Source organism: Miniopterus schreibersii (assembly GCF_964146895.1).
Source record: "Miniopterus schreibersii genome assembly, chromosome: X".
In the NCBI taxonomy this organism is placed as follows: Eukaryota; Metazoa; Chordata; class Mammalia; order Chiroptera; family Miniopteridae; genus Miniopterus; species Miniopterus schreibersii.
In genome coordinates this window covers 4,870,408-4,894,783 of record NC_138104.1, presented here as the reverse complement: position 1 = coordinate 4,894,783, position 24,376 = coordinate 4,870,408, and the positions used below count along the sequence as shown (strand labels likewise).

The window sequence follows — 24,376 nt, the reverse complement described above, 5'->3', positions numbered from 1 at the left end:
CTAGGGAACAGAAACTGAAACAACCAGCTTTCAGCAACACAATTTTAAGAAACTAATATGCTCTATTTCTCTCCTTGAGAGTCGACTTTAGCTTATATTTTATTGAACCAGATACCCAGGATGGTGAGATAGGCCATTTATGCCAGCCTCCACTATCTTCCCTTGCCTTAAGGAGCCAGGAAAGATATTTTCAAGCTAGATGGCACTAGAGGTTCCACTGTTGACACCTATGACTATCTACTTCTGGCCCTCAGCAGAGGAGAACATTTTAACTAGGGTCTTGATAGTATTGTGTTACAGTAAGCCCTAAGAATCCCAAAGTATCTTATGCAGTGTGAGCTGCCCTGGTCTTAGAAGTGGCTCTGTGAAAGGGGAATCAAATGTCCTTAGGACCATGAGAAAATCCTGCGTCAAAAGTGGGTAGTAGAGAAGCCCAGACTTGGAGAGGCCCTCAGTAACTCGGCTTTGCTCATTCATAGCCCATGCAAGGGAAAAGGCTGTAAACTGGAGCTTACTCACACCAATTGCTAAAGTTCAGATTTATAACCAAACATTTGTTACCCAAAACATTTGTTCTTTAAACCTCTCCCTGACAACAAAGGCAGTTTGCCCACACCAGTGAGAAGTGGAGGAAAGGCAAATTGATCACTTGTTATTTTTGAGATGGTTTCAGATTTGCCAGCCACAGCTTATTTCCCCTTCCGAAGGTAGAGAACAGGAATAAGAAGCTGTAGTTGAACAAAAGGTGTGTAAAACACTGGCATTTCTCAGGAAATAATGAATACTATATTCACTCACAAACAATTGCAAGATTGCAGGAAGGAAGTCAATATGTATTGATTATGAGTCCAAGTAACTAAAATAAGGCATCTAAAGGGAATCTCCTGTGGATTCACTTACCAATGAAAAAACAAATCAATCACGGTAACACAATACCATCAAGACCTTAGTTTAAAATGACCACATTTAGAAAGACAGCCACTAGTGTCAACAGTGGAACCTCTAGTGCCATCTGGCTCACAGATATCTTTCCTGGCTCCTTAAAGGGGAAAGTAGTGGAGACTGGCATAAATGGCCTATCTCACCATCCCCGGTATCTGGTTCAATAAAATATAACCTAAAGTCGACCCTCAAGGAGAGAAATAGAGCATATTAGTTTCTTAAAATTGTGTTGCTGAAAGCTGGTTGTTTCAGTTTCTGTTCCCTAGAAGCAGAACCTGAAACAGGGATTCTTTGGTGGAGAACGGGAGCAAGCAGGAGAGGGCAGGGAAGGAGCCAACCAAGCAAGGCAGTGGGCTCAGCTGGAGTCCAGCTTTAGCCTGATTCCATGTTTTCAAGCCCCATTGCCCTGCTCTCTCTTCCCCCAACATATTCATCTAGAATAGTCCTGATGGCGTGATTCTGGCTTTAACATGATCCCATGAGGACCTGTGGGGCACAAACTGCACCACAGGGTTGGTCCCACCTTAAGGCAAAGGGGTTGAACCAGTTATTCCCCCAGCGATGAAAAGGGAAAAGGGAAAACCTCTTTGGCAAGAGGGATCTTGTTACAGAGGAAGGGGCGACTGTTACAGAGGAAGGGGCGACTACAATGACCCTTAGCAACCAACACTCTCAGCAGCTAAGGGACAGGTACACACGACTGGTAAAGAGAATGTGGGCAAGGCACCAAACAGTGTCCAATTGCTGAATATCAACTAGATACCTTGCAAATAAAACTTCCTACTGTGGGCCTGCAACTCTCAACCTCATCTCCTACTATTCTGTCCCTTGTTCACTCTACTCCAGCTGCACTGGTCTCCTGGCTGGTCCTTGAACATGCTTTCATCTCAAGGTGTCTGCACTTGCTGCTCCCTCCGCCTGGAGCTCTTTGTGCAGATAATTTGTATTACTTCCTTCCTTAATCCTTCAGGTCATTATTCAGAAGTCATCTTCACAATTTGGCCTTGTGTAGCCACCCCCCACTCCCACAGACACACACTCCAGTGCCCCCGTTTATCTTCCTTGCTTTATTTTTCTCCACACTACTTATCAACATGTGACATAAAAAATGTTTTATTTATGTTTATTGCCCCTCCTTTCCCTCATGAATGTCAGTTCCAACAGGGCAAAAATATTTTTTCTTTATTTTTAAACGTCTTTATTGATTTCAGAGAGAGGAAGGGAGAGGAGAGAGAGAGAGAGAAACATCAATGATGAGAGAGTCATTGATCGGCTGCCTCCGGCGTGCCCCCCACTGGGGATCGAGGCCACAACCCGGGCCTGTGCCCTGACTGGGAATCAAACCGTGATCTCCTGGATCCTAGGTAAATGCTCAACTGCTGAGCCACACCGGCCAGGCAAGATTTTTTTTTCTTTACTGCTATATCTTTAATGCCTGGCTCATTACATATTCATTGAATAAGTAAGTAAATAACTCCTTAATTTCAATGCTCTCACCTAAGCTTTAGCCAACTGGGCTATATTTCCAATGTTCACATCTTCACCTCTATTTCATCCACACCATTTCCAGTACATTAGGTTCACTTTAAAAAAACAAAACAAACAAAAAATACCCACACACGTACAGCCCTGGCTGGGTGGCTCAGTTGGTTGGAGCGTCACCCCACACGCCAAAAGGCTATGGGTTCAAGTCCCAGTCAGGGCACATGCCTAGGTTGTGGATTTGATTTCTGGTTGGGGCATGTATGGGAGGCAACCAATCGATGCTTCTCTCACATTGATGTTTCTCTCCCTCTCCCTCTTGCTCTCTCTCCCCATTCCTCTTTCTCTAAAAGTCAATAGAAAACATATCCTTGGTGAGGATTTAAAAAAATAAAATAAAATAAAATAAAATAAAATAAAATAAAATAAAATAAAATAAAATAAAATAAAATAAACAAACAAAAAACACAGTGATGGTCTTGTTTATTCCCACTACATAGTTTCAGATGTTCACCAAACCAATTATAGTCATTGGATCTACATGGGTTATGAGTCATGTTTGTTTTGAAAGTGAAAATGCTTAAAGCTACCCATCCTGCCAGTCATGAGGGACAAGACACTACAAGAAAGAGTCTAGTGACACTTCCCAAGTAGGCAAATAAAATCCAAGTGCAGTGAAGGTGTATTGTACATCCTAAAAGGGACCAAAGCCCCCCCTCTCACCCCAATAAATTGTATCTGAACAGAAATTCAGTAGCTTCTATCAAATGAAGCTATTTATATATGCTACTTATTTTAGGAAACCTAGAAAATAATATGCGCTACTTTTTTATATTTCTTCTATAATGTATGATACAGTGTGTATGAACACAATCAATACTTATTAGGTTTTTGGATCTGGAATAAAAAGAAATCTTAGTGCATCACTTTACACCTGCATACACAGAACACAGTTTGAAAATTCAAGTGTTTTACTAATTGGTTCATTTCAGCGGTTGACACAAAAACAGAATTGCAAGTTGTGATAAGCTTCCCAAAATTTGGGTATGCTTTCACCCAGCAAAAGTGCCCCAAAATGCCTTCTAAACCTTTACTAGCTTCATGACCTTGGGCTCTCTCAGTCTTAGATCCCCTCAACTATAAAATGGGAAAAACCTTATTGGGGTTGTGAAATCCTATGAGATCATGAATGTAAAAGGACTTTGTAAAGCAAGATACACAATAAGGTTTGAGGTACATCTGACATGCCAGCAGGCTTCTAAAATTCAGCTTGTATATATATGTTTCATAGCTTAAATTATTTGGAAAAAAACAGCAACAACAAAACACTAGGAGGATAGAAAGGCCTCAGAAGTTATGGCACAATGGTAGAAAAGCAGAATTCAATAGGCACTTGATATCTGAAATTAGCAGACAGGGTCAATCTGCTCTTCTAAGTCCAATCTTGTGCTTTTTCACCTGTTAAACAACTATGACTGGGAGTCCTGCCAGGAAAAGCAATCTTAGGCCTTTGTCCCAGACTGCCCCTTTGTTTCTGGGCTAGTATCATCTACTTCATTCCAGTCTGGTAGACAGATGCAATGTAGCATAGTGATTCAGAGCACAGGCTATGGAGTCAGACTACATGGGTTTGCATTCTACAGCCCTGAATTCCTAACTGAGCAAGCTTCACAATGCTGCATAACACTGAGCCTCAGCATCTTTATTTGTAAAACAGGCAAATGAATATGAGTATGTACTTCACTCAGGGTGGTTGTTAGGATTAGATGCATGACGTTTGTAAAATGTACAGCCCGCAGAAATAATTCAAAAAGGGGCAGCGGTTGCAACCTCTAGGCCAAGTCCTCGCACACTTCTTTGGGAACGCCTTCATCGTGTCTGCCATCGCCATCTGTCTGGTTATACCGGCGAATGTGACATATGGCCCTTATTCAGTCTGCTGTTCTGTATAGTGTGACGACCCTAGTAAGCACCTATTTCGTAGCCTTTGCCTACAAAAATGTGAAATTTGTTCTCAAGCACAAAGTAGCACAAAAGAGGGAAGATGCTGTTTCTAAAGAAGTGGCTCTAAAACTTACTGAAGCTGATAATAGAAAGATGTCTTGGAAGGAAAAAGATGAAAGAATCTTGTGGAAGAAGAATGAAGTTGCTGATTATGAAGCTACGTTTTCCATCTTCTCTAACAACACCCTATTCCTGGTCTTGGTCATTGTGGCATCCCTCTTTATACTGAAGAACTTCAGCCCCACAGTGAACTCATTCTGTTCACTAGTGCTTCATCAGGCCTCATCGCCCTCCTGTCTACTGGCTCCAAGGAGACCATGGCAGCTTCACTCCCTGGCTTTGTATCTACGGGTGGCCTGTGGTATATGGAAAAGTAGCCAGGTGCTCGGGGTGGGAGACACAGAAGATGTTTTTACAGTCTGAAGTTTGAAAGACCCAACAAAATGTAATTCAGTATTTGTCTGTGGGCTCTTTTTTGACAGACTGTTGAAATTACATGAATTGGAAGGGAAACTCAAGAGTACAGGACATTTATTAAAAGGCAAAATGTGTCACAATGTGGTATAATCACAAGAGAAGAAAATAACTTGTTTCCTTGATCTGTCAGAGGTCATAGTAACCTGTACTGAGCTGTTAGTATTTGTTATAGTAGCAAGAAGTTAATAGCTGGTTCTGTGCATTCCAAGCACAATATTACAATTGCATGTTTACAAGTCTCTGAATTTGTGATTTGAAGTAACTCAAAGTTAAAAACATGGTTTCTCCAATTTGGGGAAGAAAAAAAGGGGAGGCAGCTATCATTGTCAGACCAATGAGCTGTGCCCGAATTTTGTTTTTGTTTTAACTTTACCTTTTACAGTCCCAGGTTTCCAATGTGCTCGATTGAATGCTAAGGAAGCCCTCACCAGCTGCTAGGACAAAAGCTAAGCTGTCTCATCTGGGCAAGTCATTATGGATGTGACTGACAGGAACTCTTCCCTGTTGAGGCACAATGTGACAACATGGAAAGAACACTGGACTTGGAGTCAGAAGACTTCAAGTTTCAGCCCTACATCTTACCAGCACTGTGACCTAGGCTAACTCACTTCTGCACTAGAAATTAAGGTCCTGGAGGGCAGGGGCCATATCAAAACCTGTTCATCTGTCCCCAGCACAATGACTGAACTTTAGTAGGTGTTTGACAACGACTCTTTAAATGAATTAAAGACATGAATATATCTGATCTCAATTTCCTTTTGCATTCAAAGAGATAATAATAATTGTCTCAAGGTTGTTTGGAGATTAGGCTTGGATCAGAGTATCCTCTCCTTCCCCTGTCCTAACATTTATCCTATTCAATGTGACTGCCTTTTTTATGCTGGTTCCCTGTCTACTAGAAGGTCTCTCATGATGTCCTTCCTCTTTCTACTCCCTTCCAGTTAATGCCTATTCATTCATCCATTCTTTGCTCAAAAGGCCCTTTCTCTGACTCTTCATGGCTCCTTCTGCTATTATAGCTCTTCCCATACGTCCTCCATGAACTCAAATTATATTTCTATAGTGATTTCATTTTTCTGGTTAGACTGTAAACACCACCACGGCAGGGCTGGTGTCTATCTTGCCCACTACTATGTTCTTTGTTCATTGGCCAATTGTTCACCTATATGAACAGCTTATTGAAAGTGTTTTTTGGATGAATGAGTGAATGTTTGAGTAAATAAATAAAAGAGAAGCAGTTGTAACAATGGAAAGGATCCTCCTTGCTGCCTCATCCTTTTGCAGAACCCTCCAGTTGTTAGTTTAAGACTATTGCCATTATGTGGGATCACTCCATTCTAATGCTGTTAGGAATGTTACTTTGCAAGCCCTATTATTTAACAGTAAAAATATACTATAACAAATTCTCGGATACTGAAACTGTGAAAGCAAGTGCTCAAGCTCATTCTTTGTGGGCACCCAACTCTCTCTCTCCTTCTGATCACAACAGAATGCTCCTGTCTTTGGAACGTTGCCCGCTCCTCTGTCTCCAGCAGTTGAGCTCCCAGGCTCCCACTTTTCCAGCCTGCCTGGAACCTGGCTCAGTGCTCTGCTGTCCTGGTCCTCTAAGATCCATGCTCCAAGGTCCTCATTGGAGTGGTGCTTCCCAGACTCCCTAAGGTTGATGGCTAGCACTTAGCACTCCTTTTGGCTTAGCAAGGCTGGTGGGAAGGGGAAGGAGGTGTGAAGCTGGAGGAGAGGTACTATAAAGGTCATGAGCTGGATCCCTTTAGAAGATCTTCCCACCGAACTCCTACAGCCTTCCTGGGAATCCTCTATTAGTACTGTTCCTATGTTCCAAATGAAGAAACTCTATGACCAACCATTCCCCTGGCAGCAGTCTCATGCATGAATGCCACCATTCTTCTGATGTCTGTTCGCAAGAAGCTGTTCGTGTGACATAAATGTGATGCATGATAATGTAATTGTTCTTGCTGACCAACGGGGGCATTAGAATCATTCTTCCTACTAATATTTTTTGAGCACCAGCCATCAGCTCAGCTCTGGGGAGACATCAATGCACAAGACAGATATAGAACTACCGGGATGGGAGTGGGGGCAGAGAGGCATTGCAGTGCAGCAAGCACTGTAACAGGGAAGGAAGGACGTGCGGGGTACAGAAGGGCGCTGCTTAGTGCACACCAGGGGCGCAGGAAAGCGGAACGAAAGCCTTCTTTGCTGCAGTACAGATGAGAATGGCCAAATCCAAACAGGCCAACATGAGGCACTTCCCATCTCCCGTACGCAAAATGTCCCTTTAGTCAATAGATGTCTGTGACACACCGACTCTACGCGAAGCAGAGTGCTGTGCACTCGGGGTGCGAAGGGAAATGAGGCAAACAGGATCCTGCGCTTAGATGGGCACTTCGACCACGTGGTCTCAAAGGTGCCTCCCAGCAAGGATGTCCGGGTGTTTTTCCTCCCAACTGTACAAAAGTCCCTTGATTTGATGCTCCCATGACAAGCCCCAAGGGTAACACCGGACAGTCTGTCCCAGATTAAAGGGACATCTCCTTAGAAGCCTACCAAATCTCCTTAGAAACCCATCAAATCTCTCTGGTGTCTTAGAGAAGACAATGCACTTGGCTTTCAAAAAATATTCCAGAGCCCATCTCTCTCTTTTGTTGTTGTTGCTTAAGCTTCACCGAAGGATATGTTTTATTGATTTTTAGAGACAGGGCATGTGCCCTGACTGAGCATCGAACCATGACCTCCGAGTTCCTGGGTCGATGCTCAACCATGAAGCCACAGCGGCCAGGCGGGATACACTCATTTTTAACATGAGGGAAAGATGTTCTCCAACCTCTACTTTTTAAGCTGTTCCTATATAGATATTTCTGCCCTGGTAATGGGCTCTGTCTCCAGTGGGGGGCGTGCAGGAGGTGGCTGATCAATGACTCTCTCATCATTGATGTTTCTATCTCTCTCTCTCCCTCTCCCTTCCTCTCTCTGAAATCAATAAAGATATATTTTTTTAAAAAAGAATAAGTGAAGTAGAGAAGAAAAGGCACTTCAGACCAGGTAACAATCTAAGCTGATATAGTCATGAGTGTGGGAATTGGAATAAGCCCACAAAAGTGACAGGAGGGGGGAGGGTCAGGTTATCAGAAATAGCTTCTATATCATAATATTTGTTATTGCCATTCTCATTCCAAAATAGTTCTGTATTCCATAAAACCCTGGTTCCCAGGGGCAGTTGGAGAGAAGACTAAGGATCTGTACTGCCTTCCCTGGTTACCTTACACGATTATTCTTAGGAGATAATTTAAAATGGTATGAATATACTAGGAATTAATAAGAATAAAAGAAGGTTCTGTGAAAATCAAACTGATTATCATCATATAATTAGAAATTTCACCTATGGCTGAGCTTGTATTATATAACAGCAAAAATCTAAGTAGTGGCAATGGCTGTCAAATTATTGCAAAATAAAAGACTATCAGTTCAATCCGCTTGGAAGGGTGGTGAGACAGTGATTCTGTGACAATAATCCAGTTGGTTTACCATGGACTATGAATTTCACTTCCCCATGCAAAGGCTCCAGTGGCTACTGCAAATTCTCTATCAGAAGGAGGGGATGGATGTGATGTGTGTCCGAGCTTAGCTCCCCTGTGGTCCTGTTAGCCTCTAAATGCTATATCCTGCGGAACAGAAGCTTCTTAGCATTTTCACATATTTGATTGGGAAGAATCTTCTTCTAAGGCCTTTTGACTAATCCCCAGAGTCAGTATTTCATTTGAAAAAGAAAAAAAAAAATGCCCAAGCAATTGAACCCTACTTAGTCCCATGTTCACTGCACAGAGTCAAAGAGATATCTGATTATGAAGATCAAGTTGTTATTACCAAGGATGTAGTAACAGTTTCACAAATAATTTGAATCTAACTCCCTTTATCAAAAGAAGTGAGAAGAGTGCATGTTGTGACACACTATCTACGGCCTATTTTCTTTGCTAACACTCTATTGCACCAATTCCTATTATTTGCAGCAACTCATTCCAATTTTCCTAGGAATACTGTGAAGTTGTACTGCATACATGTGCAATCAATGTCTTTTAAATGTAATCTGTAATGATGATTCACATTTTCAAGCTCAGTTTCCAAATTGGATTAGTATGGTCCTAGTGAAATTGAATTTAATGAATACTTTTAGCTGCATCTTATTTATGGAAAATCTAGTTCTTCCTGCAAAAATGACCTCATAAGTACATTATTGCATCTGTACTACATTCATAAATAGCACTAGGAGAGATTTAATTCAGAATTCTATGAGGAGCACAAATAATAAACAACTAAGAAAATAAAATGCAAATGGCACATTGAGAAAAATAAATAAACAAAAGAGTAGCATTAATTTTCAAATATTCCTGATGCCTTACTGGAAATTTATGGTTAATCCAATTTATTTGATATTCATGAAATATAAATTAAAATAAATAAATCCCAACTTACCACTACTATCCAAGTAGCTACTCCATTCCAACCAGCTTTCCATTGGGAATGACATGTATTAGATAAATAAGAGACCAGTAATACAATGTACCCAAGAGGGGAAAGCAAGCACTAACAAATTTCCTTTTCAGATAATGCTATATTGATATGAGCTAGAAGCACAGAATTGATCGTATTATGTTAACTAAAATCAATGATCCCCATCCCACCTCAAATTACTGAAATGTAATTGGAAAGAACTGCATTCTTCCCTGCCTCTAGTCTGTGACATCGATATATTTAATTAATTTATTTCTGCTTATGCCCATTGCACATGCCCACTGTGGAAAATTTGGAAATTAGGAAATGCATAAAGAAGTTAACAACTACACACAAACCCACTAACTAGAGATAATCCTCTGTTGACATCTTGGTGTAATATTCCTTCCTGTTTTTTCCCCCTACATATTGTTAATTTTTTCTCCCATACAATTAGAGCTAAATTTTATAACTCAATCTATTTATATAACATTACATAATAGGTATTATCCATGTTAATAAAATTCATCATACACTTAAATTTTAAATGGTGGCATAATATGCTACCAAACAATCCCCTAATGTTGAACAATTAGGTTGTTTCTATTTTTATTATAATAACAAAGCAACAATGAATATTTAAATCAGATTTGCAAATAAAATGCAGACAAATGACAATGAAATTACTTAGTTTTAGTTCAAGATGTAGAATTACAACAGTCAAAGGATATATGCATTTTAAGGCTTTATATATGCATCTTGTCAAAGTGATTTTCGGAAGGATTGTTTGAATATGCCTTTCTAACAGAGCGTCTCAACCTAATGCTCTTCAACAATGGATATTATCATTAAAATACAAACAAGCTAATGAAAAAACATTTTGCCAATATGATAAATATAAAATAGATATTTTATTAATTTGAGTTTTCTTGATTACTAGAAAAGGAAGCTGAACACTTTCTCATAGGTTTATTGGCTCTTTGTAGAGTTCTTTAAGCCTTTTGAGACTGGGGGCATTTTTAAAACAAGATTCTAAATATTTTCAAGAGAGAAAAAATAACACTTCCTTCTGTCTTTCTAACTCCATCTTAAATACCTCTTTCTGCTGTCCAAACCTACTTCTGATTGTGCTTTCTTCAGTGGGGATAAATAGCTTTCTCTATGCCTTTATGCGTATAAAGATCTTAATTACTTTAGCTCTCAGCCTCCTCTTTATTAGAAAAAAAAGATCCTTTAATTCAATGGTTCCCAAGCTTTAACTCACATAAAAAGTCATTTGGAGTGCTTGTTAAAAATGCAGATTCCCTGGGTCCTCTCCCAGAGTTTCTGATTCAGCATTTCTTGGGTGAGACACAGAAAGTGCATTTTACCAAGCATTCCAGGCAATTTTGATACAGGTGAGCTAGACACCACTCTTTGAGAACATTGCTTTAGCCACTCATCATAGATCTAATAATCCTAGAAACTCATGAGAACTCTCCTGTGCCTCCCCTCACCAGTTTCCTCTTCAGTGTTTCCCTGTAGGGGCAGCACTATGGCATTTGGGCCTGGATAATTCCTTAGTGGGCGAAATATCCCACTCAAAGCACAGCATTTCACAACACTGGTGCCCATCCACAAAATGCCAGTAGTTCCCTTCAATGAGTGTGACAATCCAAAACCACTCCCACAACTTTTCCAAATTCCCTGTAGGAGGGCAATACTGCCCCAGGTATGAAACAATGCCAAAGTACCTTTGGATCAAAATTTTGGGGTACACCTGACCACTGCTGAGACTCCTGAGAGACACTCTGTGTTTGTGACACTCACAAGCACACACACACACACACACACACACACACACACACACATTTAGCCCAATATCATGTTTGTTTTCTTTGTTATAAACCTGGATCTACTTGCTCCTCCTCAGAGAAGATGAGATGAAGACATCTGGCACACACACAAGATGGTAGAAGTAGAGCAGAAGGGAATCTAGAGAACAAAGAGCATATGGCTGTCTCTTTTTGGCCTCTATGGATCAGTATTCTTTTGAAGCACAATGGGAAAACAATAAATAGTTGGAAAGTAAACAATGATTTACATTAAAGAACAATTGCTCATGTGCCTTAGATAATAAAGACCTTGTTACTCTTTGCCAAAGCCATCATCCTATGTCTGGGCTAGCTCTGATTTTAGGCACCCTGACTGCTGCTGGCATTGGAGCTGAAGGCGTATGTTCCCTTGGATTGCACCCGGCACAAAGGCAGAGACAGACAGAGCGAGGCAGTGGATATATACCAAGCAGCTCTTGGCAGCCAGAGGGCAATTTGTGTAAAAGCGCAATAATATTTGTGGTCACTGATAGTTTTTATGACTCCTGGGTCTTCTTTCTCTTTCTTCCTGGCAGTGTAGCTGCAGTGAGGGGGCTCACCACGAAAACAGCTGCATTAGTAGTTGGTAAGCTGTTATTAAGTGGAAAGAATCTATTTCTGCCTCAGTCTATGGAATAAAATGGTCCAGCTAGCATGACCATTAGCTTCTTGGATTCATTTTATTTTTTGTTCCAAGTGCATTGGAGGAGGCAGGCTAAATGAATGACTCTTCTAGGAATGCCTTCTAGATAATCACATCATGAGGATCCCAGGGCCAGTCAAAGTGCAAAGCAGAAAATGTGCGGCGGAGCTGAGGGTGCGCAGGCCGGGCCATACAGTGTAGGCAGCCTGGCGGGGGCAGGCATCCAAGTTGTTCCTAATGCTTAAGCAACCTTTGCAGAGACAGGCATTCTCCCCTCTGATAGGTGGCCAAGTAGGAGGACACAGCATCCAGGAGCTGACTGCAAGATCATTTCTGAGAACTCCAAAGACAAGATCCCCAAGCAACAGTGACTCAGTAATTATCTGGGTGGCAATACCATCAAGGCATTCATACATGCATGTTGGTAGCAAGGATAATTAATGAGTCCCTCTGTCCAGAGCTTTTGCAGCATACTTATTTATACTTATTGGCCATATGACCTCTTGGCAGCATAAAACACTAATAATCCCTTGTTCCTTCTTCCAACTCCCCTTCACTCAGTTACTAAGGCTGCACTTTGTCCTGCCCATTAAATGGACCAATATGTCCACGCTTACACATTTGGACTAGGAATACTGAACACCCCATTTGGCTCTGTATGCATACTCAGTGCTTCCCTTGGGCTCCCCTTACATGACAACCTGTTTTAAAAGTGTGTTAGTGACTCTACCAAAGCAATGTCCTTCAGAATAAACCTTTGATTTTCATATTTGTGCCCAGAACTGTTAGGGAAGAAGAACCCGAGGTCTCTGCTCCAGCCCAGGTGATCAATCTGTTAGGTGTGTGCCCTACCTGGACACTCTGTCAGGGGAAAGGGTGATAATCAACTCTCCAGGCTCTCCTCCTACTGCTTTGGGTTGTCCGTATACACTAGTCTAGGTGCCTGACCTTGGGTAAGATGCTCCCTTGTCAGCTCCCCTTCCTCCTCTAGTTTGCCGAGTACAGATACCAACCCAGGTGGAGGCTTTGGACCTGCGGGTTTCACACTCTACATTCTTTGTCTTAAAAATGCTGTGTGGGTATCCTCTGTTTCCCCCATGCTGGTGGCTGCTAAATTTCTAACCCAGCCTGACTTCTCATCTAAGCCTCATCTCTCTGTCATCAGTTGTCTACTGAGCATTTGATCTGTACTGGACTGGCCTGCTGCTACCACAAAATCCTGAAAAGCGCAGACCAATAAGTCAAAAGGGACCTCAGAAAGCATTTTCCCCCCTTTCTTACTTTCCATCTTCAATCTTCAGCCCCAAATTCTCCCAGGCACTTCATGAGGCAGTGCATGTGCAAATGCACAGGCTTTGAAGTTAGACGAAATCTGGGCTCTGCTGTTCACTAGGTATGTAAACTGGAGCAGGGTGTATAACTCCTCTAAGCCTTGGCGATCTAATTAGTAAATTGGGAAAACAACTGCTCTCCCACATCTGGGATTTTTACATGCTACTCCCCTGCCTAGAATGGTTCCCCAACCCTTCTTCTGCCATCTCCATCAGAATGGCTCTTATGTATCCTTCAGTAGCAGATTGGATGAAAGAGTAGCAAGATAACAGATGATGGCAAGCCTCTAAATCCCTGATCCGATCAAAAGTTTCAGGGGCCACTCAGTTCAGCCTTGCTTGGCTAAGTGAACATGGATCCCAGGCTTGGAATGGTTCACACTCCACTGATCCCTAACTACTATGAACAATTATGTGAGAAGAGTGCTAAAGCCACATGGTATCAGGCACAGTTGCTAGAAATGTAGAAAGGAAACTCACCAGGGAAGCCTCAGAGAAGCAGAGCAAGCCACGGCCGATGCTGAACTACCACCACACCTCTGTCTGCTGGCCGGCACCATTTCTACTGTGCTGCTTCCAGAAGACTTGTAGGAAGCCACTGAGGCTGGGCATGCTTGCTGACTAACCTGGGCACATCAGAGACCTGGGCATATGACCAAAGAGCTCGATCTATGAAACTCCTTCAGCACTGATGGGTCTCAGCCCTTATACCATAGGTAGGACTTGTATGGTCAGTCATAACAATTTGTCACATGAATGCATTTAGGGGCCAGACACTGGTCTAAATTCAGATCCGAACAGGGATTAATCACTCTGATAAAGGAGCCCAAAAGCCCATGATTTTTTTTTCTTGATGAGGCCAAACATGCACACAACTCTCAACAACACCTGCTCGATGAGGGAGCACCCTCTCAGGCTTTCAGCAGCACTGTTGACAAATTGTTCCACATATACAAAGCTTAGCCATAGCATCAGCTACCTCTGAAGTTAAATCCCAGTTGCCTAAATTAATGCCATGGGATCTTTCTCCAGCTAAAGAGGCACATTTGCTCTTCTGTTTAAAAATGTTTCCTCTGACATTAATGATAACAACAAAAATTAAGATTTCCTAGTAGAGCTGGAGACAAATAGCAAAAGGGAGGACGTGGGGCACTAGTTTATTCCATTGCATACCTTTTAACTACCTGAAATCTGTAAGCTGTTGAGGGCAAGGACTACCTGTGTTATTCACCTCTGTGTCATCAGCGATTAGTGCAAGGTCAAAGCTAAGAGCAGCTGGTCCATATTGTTTCTTGAACATCCACTAGGGGCCAGGCACTTGATTAGACACTAAGTAGATACCCGGTATACGTGTGGTGGATTAAAATGATGGATCTGTCACACTTCCTTCTACTGAGGCAGATGGTTAAGTGCAAGGACCTTGGAGGGCCCAGGACACATTTTATACCTCAGTTTTTTGAGGGAGAAATTCAAGAATTAGTTTGCCTTCATCCACCATGTCTACACTTGCTTTTTCTTCTATGTTCTATTACAATTGTAGAGCATTCATTCCTCTTTTTAATAGAAGGTTCAAAGTATACCGAGAGATGATGAAATGCCGCAAGTTTTTTGGGGAAGTGGAGATTCATGAGAGGGAGGGAATAAAAAAAGAGAAGAATTTCTTATACCATCTTCATAACATATCAGAGCAATTCTATAGCTGGAAAGGAGAGAATCTGCGTCATCTGCCTTCTGTATTCAATTGGCAGTTTGTGAGAGAAAAATTCAGCGAAGCTGTTTGGTGACTTATTGTTGTCACTCTTCTCTTCACTCCTATTCTCTCAGGCTTACTGCAAGGGCTCATGGGGGCACTGAGATTGTCAGAACACCTCCTTTCACCAAGGAAAGATCTTCCTGGCATTTGCTTTCATGCTGGAGGGTTCAGTCTCTCTTCCCTGTTCCATCACAATTCCAACAGTCATGTTCACTGAATTAGAACCCAGATTCAATGCTCTCTCTTGTTCCCTCAGATTTTCTAACCTTTATTGAGTTCTTTATTCAGGGCACAGCCAGTCATTGCTATGGCTCATAGATTGGAAGGGCTTATAGGAGGAAAAAAAGAAACTCAACACTTGCTGGCTGTGGGTTGAGGTTAATATATGTGAGTGAGAAACAGGGAAATAGAAGCCTATATTTAAATTCAGTTTTCAATGTCATGATTGTTAAGCTGATTACAATCCCCTGGCCATGTGTGGCCCAGCACACTGCCCAAAGGGTATATTGCACTCAACACCCTACAGAGCAGCCTTTCAGGCTGCAGAATGCCATCTTTTCAGCCTGTTCCTTGGTGCAAAAATCCAGTCACACTGGCACAATTCACTCCATTTCTGGGGCAACAGTTGCCAAAGTTGTCATTCTAGGAAAGTTTGGTGAGGCCTCAAGAAAAATTGAGGTTTGGGGCGCAAGTGACACATACCCAGAGAAGCCCTCTGGATCTCAAACCAGAAAGCAGCTAGACATAGAAAGAATATTCATAACTATATATACATGGCAGGCCAAGACAAGAATGAGTTGGCTATACTCCACCTTGGATTTCTCCAAAGAAGATTTCCCCACGGAGTGTATTTTACCCCCAAAAAGACCTATTTTTAGCCTTTCCTCAGGTAGCTAGTAAATGATTAACTAATTCTCATATCCCCAGGAAATTGCCTGCAGTTAGAAGCAAGAAGCAGAGTGCTAGGCCAGCACCCTAAGTGAGGTCATTCACTTTCAATCTGAAATTTGGAACTAACACAATTGTATGTGTGTGTGTATGTGTGTGTCAGTGTCCTCATGTGTGTGAGTACATGTGCATGTGCCCTGAATTTATAATCATGGAAAGATCTAAGTTTTAGGGAGAGAAAATGAGAGACAAGGAAAAGAATAAGAACTTAAGTTGTATAAAACCAGAGGTCCAATCAGGCCTTGGAAGTCAGCAAGGCCCTTTTTGCTCATGAGTCAAGACCATTTTTACTCTATATTGGACAGCTCGTCAAGGCTTCCACTGGAGGCCCGACTGCATTATAAATTGCACAAGCTGATCATGCATGTTACTAATGTCCAAACCTCCACTAACTCAGGGTTCCACATAGGATCACATCGTAACCCTTCACACCATGTCCTTAGGCAGCGTCTCCATTCTTATCTTCTACCCCTTGGTTTGTCCAAGCTGGAACTCTTGATATTTACCTCTGTTCTCCCTGCTGATCTTCCCTATCTTGGTACAAGGTACCACCTGGAAACTCAGTACAGAACTTGGGTTTCCCTCCTTCCTACACCCTTAATTCCAATCCATCAGCAGGTCCTTTGGGTTCTACCTCAAAAATAGGTCCCAGGCCTGGCCGGTGTGTCTCAGTGGTTGAGTGTCCACCCCATGCACCAAGAGGCCGCCAGTTTGATTCTCCATCAGGGCACATGCCCAGGTTGTGGCCCCAATCCCCAGTAGGGGGTGTGCAGGAGGCAGCCGAGTGTGTTGATGTCCATGTTTCTCTCTCTCTCTCCCTCTCCCTTCTCCTTTCTCTAAAATCAATAAAAACATATTTAAAAATAGATCTGATGACTCATCTGCACTCTAGCGCTGTAGTCCAAGCTACCGCCACTCTGCTGATCTCCTCTAGTAGGGCCCTAATTTATCTCCCCTCTTGGTATAGTTTGTTCTTTTCCACTTAATTATTCACAAAACCACCAGGCAACCCTTTAAAACTCCAAATCCTATTGTGCTGCCTCTAGCTTAATACTGTCCAATGGCTTTTTCTGTTGCTTTAAAAAAAGTCCAAAGACCTTCACATGGCCCGCAAGGCCCTTAGATAGTGTGGCCCCTGCCCACCTTCCTGGCCTCATCTCTTCTGACTCCCGAATTCACTGCTCTTTTCTGTCCTTTGGACAAAAGTCACTTGTTTCTGCCTTAGAAGCTTTGCGCTTCCTCTGCCCTCTGCCTCTTTCTTGGAAAACCACTTTGCATCATTTAGATCTCACTCAATACTTCCTTAAGCTACAGAAGCATTCCTTCAATTACTTTCTGCTTATTCATGCTGCTGGATTTTCTTCAGAGCATTTAGGACTTTATAACATTAGTTGAGTATTGAGTTACACATTTATTACGAATCTTCTCACTTTAGCACATATTCTTTGAGTGAATAGGGATCTGGTCTGTCTTGTGCACTGCTGTATCCCCAGCATAATGTCTGGCACACATTGAGTGAATATGTACTGAAAGGCATACTAAATCTACTTCTTTTTTTAAGTTGGTAATTCCTCTTTCCTCCCCAGTTGCAGTATTTAGTGCCTGTACTGATACAGTTGATTATATTATGACTCAGAGGGTGAGACCATTTGCTGGAATCTTACCAGGCCTGATAGTTCTGCCACAGACCATAAGCCCAGTGGCAATCCAACACCACTCTCTGTCATTCATCACCAGGAGACCTGTGCAGGAGAGTGGGGAACTCAGCTGGCTGAGGGCAGAGCTATCCGTGGAAGGGTCATGGCAGAGATTTACATGTTCCCCCTTTAACATGTTTCCTTTATTTCCACAGCATTCCCTTTGTCGGCAGCCATCAATATGCCCATCTTCACAAGTTCCAGGTTGTTGTGAATCTCTGAGCCTTTGAGTACTCAATATTTTTCGTTATTTTCTTTTTTCCAAGCCTTATGCCCCTGGCAAACTCCTAATGATCCTTCAAAACCCAGTAAAAGCATTGCTGCCTATACAAATATTTCCCTGACCCCCATTTCTTCCGATGCCTCCAAGTATACCTTGTACAGGTAAGTTAACCATTACAAAGCGATGTGATGGCTTCTCTTCTAAAGTGTAAGCAACACGAGGTCAGGGACTGGGATTTTGACATTTACATAGGGAAATGAGTTCAATTCATTCATTAATTCAATCAACCATGCATTAGACATTCATTGAGCACTTGCTATCGGGAAAAACTCCAAGGCTAGAACCCTTTCCACTACAATACACTCCACAATTACTGATGGGGACCTCATGTCTGCATTCTTTACTCCAGTTGAATTTCCAGTTAGTTTGTAGATGTCAGGAATCATGAAATTTAAGTGATTAATCCCTTGCTTTTTTTAATCCATGCAGATCTGAAGAATCAGTAAACTGAAAGCTTTCTGGGAGGAAAAAACTAAGACTGCTGTATAGAAAAATAAACAGATGGAAATTAGGAAAGCAAGGCTAATAGAAAGGCAAAATGAGAAATGTCAACCAAAGTCTAAAAGGATTTTCAGAAAGAGATATGAGAAGAGGTTTAAGGTATAATGGCAATAGCTTACAAGAATTGAAGAAAAAACGAATCCTCATCTTTAGAGTCAATTAATATTTGACAAAGGAAGCAAGAACATACAATGGAGTAAAGGCAGTCTCTTGAATAAATGGTGTTGGGAAAACTGGACAGGTACATGCAAAAAAATGAAACTAGACCACCAACTTACACCATACACAAGAATAAACTCAAATTGGATAAAAGATTTAAATGTAAGTCATGAAACTATAAAAATCCTAGAAGAAAATGTAGCAGTAAAATCTCAAACATCTCAGGGAGCAGAATTTTCTAGTTCAACTCCTCAGGCAATTGGTCTAGCAAGCTCCCTTGGCCTTCCGTCCTATGCCTCCCTTTCACAGCATTCATGTCTTGGTTACTTAGGGATGCGCAATGACGCTGACCGCATCACACTGAGACAGGCAAAAAAGGCTCATTTGCAGCCCAGCCACAAAAACTTTAATGTTAAGTTTGGCAGATCATTATTCCACCTGCCTATCCCTAAAGCGTAAGCTGCTGCCTTTTTTGCACCCCCTCTTCTAAAAAATAGATGGCTCCTTCAGTAAGGCGCTGTGTAACAAAGAGGCTGCATGCTCTCCATCCTACTTACTTCCTATGATTCAAGCCGGCTAGGCCAGTAGCGTTAGCTTCTGCCTCCCCAAGGAACTGTGGGCAGACAGTGAAGTACACAAGACGTGGACAGCTCTGTTAGGAAAAACCTTGGGGGAACTCCTTAGCTCAGCTCAGCTTAACAAGGAGAACAAGAGCAAGGGGGCTTCTACTCTCTCACAGTGCATAGGATGCTATAGCGTTACCTCCATTAAGGCAAAATTGACTGGAAGGTCTCAGTCCCCTCCAGTCACCTCTCCACCAGCTCCTATCCTCCTTCCCTAACAGACTGATAACAAGACTGTGGGTTGGGAACAGAAATGGGAGTTAAAATGCAGGCTGCAGCTGGAATTCTAGTAACTCAGCCACAAGAGAGGGGACAGAAGCTGAGTCACAATGCCCTGGGCCTAGTCATTGCATTCCTACCATTAACGGAATTGTAGGAAGCATCCCATGTGGCCTTTTCATTTTCTGTTCCCTTGCCAGCTGGGAAGAGCACAGGATTAGAGAATCACCTTCAGATAGAGACACTGCCACTGAGCATGCTCCCTGAGGCCGGGGTGGGGTGGGGGTGTCCTTTGGGAGAATTCCTCTGAGAGTCTAGCACCAATTGGGCTTTCTGCTCTGGGCCATCCTGGTGATCCAATTTGTTCCTGATCTCATTATTACACTCATTTTTTTAATGAACCACATTTATTTGCGGGTCTATTGGCAGCTTTACTTGGTTTTGAGAATTATAAACTTAACTATTGTTTATCAAATATCAAATAAGGATGCTGATTAGAAAAGGCATCCTGCTGTGCTAGAAAAAGCTTTGAGTGTGAGGTCAGAAGCCCTGAGTTTTAGTATTGAGAGAAGAAAGAAAGGAAGATAATTTTACACTCAAATAGTAATAGTGGATTTGTCTGTGAAATGGGATCACAGGTTTTTTTTTCTTCTTCAGCATTTTCCATATTTTTCAAATGTTATCTAATAAGCATGTCAAATGAGAACACTGACATCATATAAAAGATCAGCATTAGAATCTCATTTTTATCATTTATTATTTGTGTCACTTCGGAGCCAGGCACAGTCCCTTCTTTTGGTCTTTAGCTTTCCCATCTATAAAAGGAGAGGCAGGGACTGGAAGAGGAGACTTTAGTTCTACCATTCTGAGTTGCTAATGCATTTTTTGAAGTAATATTAATAGATTTAGGCAATTTCAAGAACTTGGACATTACCTGCACTTCAAGTCACCCTGACCAGAGTGGCCAAGTGCTGAAGAAGCTAGAATCCTTTCTGCAGGGCTCTGACACTTGGTGTGTGAGCAAGCAGGTGCTGCTATTATATTCTGCATTTTCTTGTGAGTCACAGTCATCCTGATCTTGGGTATTCAACTAATATTGCTACCAAAAGTGTAGGATTAATAAGCCTCAGAGAAGTACAAAGCCAGGTACCAGTGTTTGAACACATGTCTGATCAGCCATCCTAAATGCCACTCTAGGAATCTGACTAGAAAAAAAATGTGGGCAGCTGGGTGTGCTGGGGTGGGGATGGGGGGACCTCACTGAGCTTCTAGTTCTCCGTATCTGGTTTTCCTCTGTAACTCAAGGTGATCAAATCCTCTAGGGAGAAGGATTTGTTGTTTTGTTATTTCCCTGGCCTCTGGTGTATGAAAATGCCAATCAGCATGGAAAAGCCTCTCCACCACTCCCACACAAAGCTAGAGGCCGGAGACTTGGGAATGGGTGTGGAAGATGATGGCCCCTCCCCAAGTAGAGCAGGTGGTAGGATCTGAGCTCCTCCCATTTGAGAATGCCACCAATCACAGGGAGAGCCAAAGATGACAGCGGCCCCCACGGCAAACTCCTGGGTGTAAGGCTGAATAACATGCCAGTAAGAGAAACATCCTAACTTTGCTTTCTGGTCTGAGTTCAATTCAGTCCCAAAGTATAGCCCAGCCATGCTCTAAGACTCAAGGCATTAACATTGGCTTCTAATTGACATGCATGGTCTATGGAAGGGTATTGTTTCCCAACTTTGTGCTTACATGACATTTCTATCACAAGGGACAAGGGCAGGGCTTCCGCACACATAGGCAGAGTGCAGTAGAAAAGCAGCAGGATTTCTAATTGGTGTGAGCTCACTAGGTGACATTGGGCAAGTCACCTGTAATATCTTTGAACTCTATTTTCTACATCAATAAAATGGATATAATCTATCTCACAGCATGTTTATGAAGCCTGAATTAGGACATTTTCCCAAAGTATGGAGCAACTATTTTCTAGGCATGCTGATAGGTATTTGGTTGGCGTGTACGTGAATCAAAGTGCACATGAGAAGGAAGAGTACCATGATCTAATGATTTTGGGAAACACTGAGTTAAACACAGTAAGCTACTGTATTTTAGGTCTTACACCACCAACTTCCCAACTTCCCAGCCTATCATAGTCTGGAAGCTGCTCAGAAACTCCATGGGAAGCTCAAGGCAGGCCAAGTGTGTTAGGCTAGCCTGAGGGAGCCATTCTGGACCACCAGCTTATTCAGAGAGTGTTGAGACAAGATCAAGCTAAGACCCACAGTTCCTCCTGCATTTGCCTAAGGGTCATCGTATGTCAGGAGTTGCCAGGTCTGCGGAGTCCAGCTCGAGGTCAACAAACACTCAGGCTGGCTCTAAGCTAGTGGCCAAGGCCACCAGTCATATCAAGTTTGGTCACCTTTGACCAACAGCAATCCATAAGATTGGCAGCTAATATCTACCACATTCGAAGACCAAGAGTACATTTAAGGAGACATGAAGATAGCAGGTAGCTTGGCCTAGAGGTGGCATTGGTACAATGGAAGGGTTGGGATCAGACTCCCATACGGATAGGACAAAGTTGGTAGAATTATAAAGTTCAAGTAGGAGCCAGAGTGTCAAAGCTTAGCAAGATGGAAGCATTGGCTAAAAGGATCCCCAAATGAGGAAGCCACTGAAAGTTCTGAAGGAATGGTCTTTCTGCCAGACTAGAAAAGTCTAAAGGGGCATTTTGATCCCAGATAAAGCCAAACAAAGAACTGAGATGTGGAGGAGACATAATATTTCGTAAAACAACAAGAGAAATAAACTGTGGCTGTATGGAAACCTAGGTGAGCATGTACAATGGCACTTTAAAACTTGGCTTCTACACTCATGACTCAACCAGTTAACTTAAATGTATCAGCTATCACAACTACACTACACCCCTTATATTTAATGAGTGACTAGGAAAACACTGGTAAGTATCAGAACCAGAGCTGAAATCCAGGTCGATCTGATTGCAAACCCCAAGTTTTTTCATTTACACTGTGAGAGAGGCAGTGTGAGAGAGAGTTGGCTTTCCTAAGCCTTGAGGTGTCTTTCAGTAAAGCGTCCCAGTGCTGGATCCTTACCACAGCTGGCCCCCATGCCTGCAGGCTACTGCCATTCATTCATTCCTATAGCTCACAAGCCCTGGTACCTCAGGCTTTTTTTTAATGCCAAGAGAGCTGTTGAGGTGCCTGATGCCTAACAATTCCAAGAAAGGGGAAATTACCCCTTCTCCAGGACAGCCTAAAAATCTTTCAGTAGATTTTGAAGACAATGTCAAACATATAGTGCCTGTGCCATTAGGCCATTGCTCTAGTTGTTTTCTATAGTGAGAATGCCTTTGTCTGATCGGATCCTGCGTGTTTTTCGAAGTCCATCTTAAATTTTCTTTCCCACCATGAAGTATTTGTTCATTCTGCCAACATCCTGGGATCTCTCACTGCTCTGAAACTCCATAGCAAATATTTTATCCTGTATCACAGGCAACTAATAGCTTACATCTCCCCCAAACTTCTCAACCATTACTGTAAACCTGTCAAAGTAGGATGGCATATTTCTCATATATATATGCCTCGAAACACTCAGAATAATAACACCCAGGAAAAGATCCCTGTCCTCAGAAAGTACTCAGGAGCAATTTCATGACTTGAATCCATATATAAATGCCCAACACAGATCCTGACTGAACATCTACTTCCCCTTCCTGAGAAGAGGGAGAAAAAAAAAGAGAGTGAGAATCCTAAGTCCCTGAGCAAACAGCTTCCTACTCGCTTGGAGACTGATCTCTGTGTGTATCCCAGAAGTAGCAGAGCACATTTTATACAAATGTTCAGTACTGACATAAAATATAGTAGTAAATCTATGCAAATTCAGTCCAGAAATCTATAATTCCTTTTAAATCACTCTATTAAAGACAACAAGCAGAGACTGATTAATCCAATGCTGTTGAATGAGTAGTTTCATCCCCTGATGTCTTCCTCTTTATCTACTGTATATACATATTTTACTGACACTATATCTTTTCCATGGCAATTTACATTTTGGGTTTTTCACAATCATTTTCCCTTTGTATTCAGCGTGTGAAACCAGAGTGGTTAGGTCCACGTGGAAGACAGGGAAAGACTTAACCAGAGTGATATTAAAGGTCATCCTTCAAATCAGAGGCAGATCTGAGAACAGAACACTGACTTCAGAGACTTGGGCTCTGAAGGTATATTTAATTAACAAGTCAGTTGTCCATACAAAAGAAAGGAAGAAAAAATGGAACTGAATTAGAGTTAGAAACCTCTTCTATCAACATAGCATTATTTCATTGATTTAGAGTAAAGGATTGACACAAATTGACCAAAATTGTGCAAGCAAAGGAGCAGATTAAAGAATACAAACTCCCAGACCCCACCCCATAACCACTGTATCAAAATCTTGGCAATCCTGTATTTTAATGAGCTTTCAGGTGATTCTGTTGTGCATCTATGTTTAAGCCCATGCATTTATGTCATGGCAAAGGTGTCAGATTTGAAATCTCACACCCAGGCTCTGTTCTGTCTTGCCCTGAAGTCTCCATTCAAAATAGCAGTGGAGGTGAGGGGAGGGGAGGGATAGTTCTCAGGCTGCATCCAGGGAAAATGAAATTCTGAAAGAGCCCTGTACGAGTCTTTGGAAGGAAGCATCCTGATCCTTCCTCTGGTTGCACACAGTATTTGGCTCTGACATTTCCTTAGAACATGCTTTTCACTCTTATATTATCCTGGTATGAAGAGAAAACGAGCCCCTAGCAAAAACAACTCATTCAAAGCCAGATGATGATTCCACAGCAATAAATTACAAACACTGTTTCATTGCATCGCAAAACCCATTTGTAACCAGAAAGCAACATTCTCCTTTTAGGCACAGGACCTTATTATGATTTTCTTCTCTTGCACCTGTGCAGAAAA

General features: G+C 42.1%; 1 protein-coding gene and 1 pseudogene across 11 annotated transcripts in view; one reads left to right on the top strand and one right to left on the bottom strand.

Annotated features, from left to right (window-relative positions):
• FGF13 (fibroblast growth factor 13) overlaps positions 1-24,376 on the bottom strand; it is a 441,864-nt gene that overhangs the window by 195,701 nt on the left and 221,787 nt on the right. The window lies entirely within an intron of this gene.
• Positions 4,286-4,805, top strand: LOC308551624 (translocon-associated protein subunit gamma pseudogene; annotated as a pseudogene). The gene has a single exon. The product of its transcript is annotated as a translocon-associated protein subunit gamma pseudogene (transcript).